We start from the raw sequence: 4,067 nt of genomic DNA on the forward strand, positions 1-4,067 counted from the left end.
GGAGAACTAAGTTTCTGTCTCCATATGGTTCATCCCCAACCTGCTCCTTGCTTTCCTTTCTACACCTAGTCTCAGTTCCCACATATCTTACAAAAACACACACAGCCCAGATCTATCTGTAGTCATGTTTATGATATACATGCAGTAGACCTTTAATCAATATTTACTGAGTAACTAATTGACAAGCTAAATAAATGATAGGAAGAAATGAATGAATGAATGATATACATATTAGTTGAATGTGCTCATAAAGGTGCACAAGTAAATCTTTTTCAGCACAAGTAAATCTCTTTACTCTGCCTCAGCCTTGGCTCAGGTGAACTTTGTGGTGTGGCCATCAATGCCATGGCAGTGTGAACATTCACATGCCAAACTCATGAAGTCTTTCTAGGGCATTTTTTAAAAATAAATGTGTTACATTTAGGCATAAAGGATAGCCAACAGGGGAGGCTGGAAAAGTCATTGTTTCCTGCAGACACAGACATTCCATCTGACGCTCCCTCTGGCTCTTAGGCCAGCCCTAGTATGATTGTTGACTTCAAGCATTCTATGTTCTTTCAGAGGGCTTGCGTGGAGCTGCACTGCATGCTCTGAATCCTATCACTCCCCTGTGTGTAGCTGGAAAAATTATCCTTCAAATTATGAAGGAGAGCACAAACTAAAAGGAACATTTTCAAATTGATGGCCTTATATTAAGATTCTCTTTATAAAAAATTTCCAAGGTACTTTACTATATCCTATCTAATAAAAGAGAAACATGGTAATTAGCCGTACGGCTGCTACCCTTCCCATTGGCTAATCAGGGCGATATGCAAATTAACTGCCAGCCAAGATGGCGGCCTGCAGCCATGCACTGAAGCGAACAGGGAGGCTTGCTTGCTCCAGTGACTGCGGACTCCAACGTTCCCCGCCTGCCTTGCCAGCCTCTCAGCTGCAACTCTAAGCAACTATGTTGCAAATATAGAAGCTAAACAAAACCCCAGAAACCTGCGTTAGTCAGCTGGGCTTCAGCCAGCCGACCGCAACATTGTATCAAACACAGAAGGTAAACAAAGCAGCAGAGGCCTCAGAGCTAAAGCTGGCCCAGAATTTAAAAAAGAAAAAAAGAAAAAAAGGAGCGGTTGGGAGCTTCAGTCACCCACCAGCCTGAAAACAGCCCTCAACCCCTCAGCCAGACTGGCCAGGCACCCCAGTGGAGACTCCCACCCTGGATCCAGGACACCCTTCAGGACAAACCATCTGGCCCCCACCCGTGCACCAGGCCTCTATTCTATATAGTAAAAGGGTAATATGCCTCCCGGCACCGGGATCAGCGGAGCCGCGAGGCCTCCCGGCACAGGGATCAGTGTGACAGGGGGCAGCGACCAAACCCCCTGATTGCCCTGCGGCTCTGTGTGTGACAGGGGGTGGGGCCACAACCTCCCTATCCGCCCTGCTCTGTTTGTGACAGGGGAAGGCGCCCTAACCCCCTGATCAGTCCTGCTCTGTGCCTGATAGGGGGGAGCTCCCCAACCCCCTGATCGCCCTGCGGCTCTGTGTGTGACAGGGTGCGGCGCCCCAATTCTCCCCCCACCCCACGGGCTCTGCTCTGTGTGTGACGAGGTAGAGCCATAACCTCCCCATCAGCCCTGCCCTGAGTGTGACAGTGGCGGCGCCCCAACCCCCTGATCCGCCCTGCTCTGTGGGTGATAGAGGGCGGCGCCTCAACCCCCTGATGGGCCCTGCTCTGTGTGTGACAGGGGGGAGCTCCCCAACCCCCTGATGGGCCCTGCTCTGTGTGTGACAGGGAGGAGTTCCCCAACCCCCTGATGGGCCCTGCTCTGTGTGTGACAGGGTACGGAGCCCCAACCCCCCTGATGGGCCCTGCTCTGTGCATGACAGGGGGCAGTGCCCCAACCGCCTGATCGGCCCCGCTCTGTGCGTGACAGGGGGTGGTGCCGAAACCTCCCCATCGACCCTGCCTTGAGTGTGACAGGGGGCAGCGCCCCAACCCCCCAATCGGCCCTACCCAGAGCGTGACTAGGGGTGGCATCGCAACCTCCCGATCCACCCTGCTCTGTGCATGACAGGGGGCAGTGCCCCAACTCCCCCATCGGCCCTGCTCTGAGCCCAACCAGGGGCTGCACCTAGGGATTGGGCCTGCCCTCTGCCACCTGGGAGCAGGCCTAAGCCAGCAGGTCGTTATCTCCCGAGGGGTCCCAGACTGCGAGAGGGCACAGGCCGGGCTGAGGGACCCCCTCCCCCCCCCCCCAGTGCACAAATTTTTGTGCACTGGGCCTCTAGTTTTAATATAAAAGTACTCCTAAGTCTAATATTTACTCTTAAGTCTAACAACCTAGAGCAAAAAAAAAAAAAAAAAAGGCTTTTATAAAGCTCATGTTCAAAAGCAGAGGAGAGAGAAAAGATCCTAAGTATAGATAGAATCCAACCTTCGCTTGAGACTACTGGCTTTCATTGGCTTCATGGATCTTCCAATGAATTAATATGAGCCGGTACAAAGCAAAAGAGAGTCTATTTATAAGCTCCAAATGAAGCCGTGTGATAGAAAACTGGGCTTAAAGTCACACTGGCTTAGAATGTTTTAAGTCCAAGTCAGGTGAGTCCTAGAGATTACATATAAAATCTTCAGGGCCCCCTTTTCCAACCAATCAGCAAGCATTTTCTGAACTCTGCCCTTCTGAGCCTTAAGATGCTCCTGAGAGTTTGGTTTAATTTGAAAAACAGCATAGTCAAGAAAACCCTAGAAAAGTTGTTGTATAAGTATAAATAAAAACATATTAAGCTAGAACGCTGTGCTGAAATTCAGGGTTAATTTCTAGAATTTAAACACAGACTTTTTGGCCTGGCCGAGTGGTTCAGTTGGTTGTAGTGTCATCCTGTGCACCAAAGGGGTGCGGGTTCAATGCCCAGATGGGGCGCATATAAAAGGCAACCGATCAATGTTCCTCTCTCACATTGGTGTTTCTCTCTCTCTCTCTCTCTAAGATCAATAAAAACATATCCTTGGATGAGGATTAAAAAAATAAAGTAAGATAGACAAAGACTTTTTCATTTTGTAAAATTTTATACGTTGTTAGTTTTGGAAGGATGGAATCATGACCCTCACTCTCAGACACAGCTGATGTAGAAACCACAAGTGGGGGCGGGGGGCGGGGGGGGGCGGGGCGGGGTGGTACGTAAGTCTGCCCTGTGTACTGCACATATCCAGGCCTGTCAGAACTTCACCCTGGGCTCCATGCTGGGTGTTCCCTTCAATTTCTGGGTCCTGGGAGGGGGAACTCCTGTTTCTCATTTATGTCCCAGATGTAGGGGACGTGCCGAGAGAACCTGTGTCTTACCCGGTCACCCACCAATGAGGCCAGATCATTCATCCTGAGGAAGCCACCTGCCAAGGCTGGTTCAGGCAAGGGAGAGGGCAGGGATGGGCAAGAAGCATTGTGGTGAGTGCTGGAAGTTCAAGAGAACCCCTTCACTGCTGGCGCAAGGCCCCCCAGCGTGGGATGAATCAGATTCCACCAGCCTCAATCCAGCTACGTTATAGTTGGATAATAATCCCGAAATGCACACTGATGCTGAAGAAGTCGCTTCTTCAAAACTTTAAGGCAACAATTAAGTATTCCATTGTCATGGCTCAATTAAATGGTTTGGCCTGAGAAAATTGGGGATTGTAAAGTGAGGATGGAATGTGCTTTGATCCTCTTTCCAGGGTTATTGTTTCATTAATAAATGAACATGTCATTTGTCTCACCAGAGGGAGCTCATGCCCTCAGGCTTTTTTCCCTTTTTTGTTCAGGTTTTATAAAGATGAATTTCCAGTGCTCTGAAATACCGTGGATTAGTAGTTAAGCCTGACAGCACTTCGGGGAGTAGCGAGCTTAAAGTGCCTCACACAGGTCTCCAAAGCACTTGTTTACTAATAGAGGAAATCAGCGACCGTCTGCAGCTGCTGATATCGCATTACCATTTGGAAAGACAGTAGCTGAGATAACAAATCACGCAGTTTTAATAATTACTCCTGCATTCCCGCTTTTTGTTTCCTGCGTAACTGTAAAGGCTGGATGTCTTCC

Source organism: Myotis yumanensis, unplaced genomic scaffold (genome assembly GCF_028538775.1).
Source record: "Myotis yumanensis isolate MYYU_CA2020_CCGP unplaced genomic scaffold, mMyoYum1.0.hap1 SCAF_1, whole genome shotgun sequence".
Lineage (NCBI taxonomy): Eukaryota > Metazoa > Chordata > Mammalia > Chiroptera > Vespertilionidae > Myotis > Myotis yumanensis.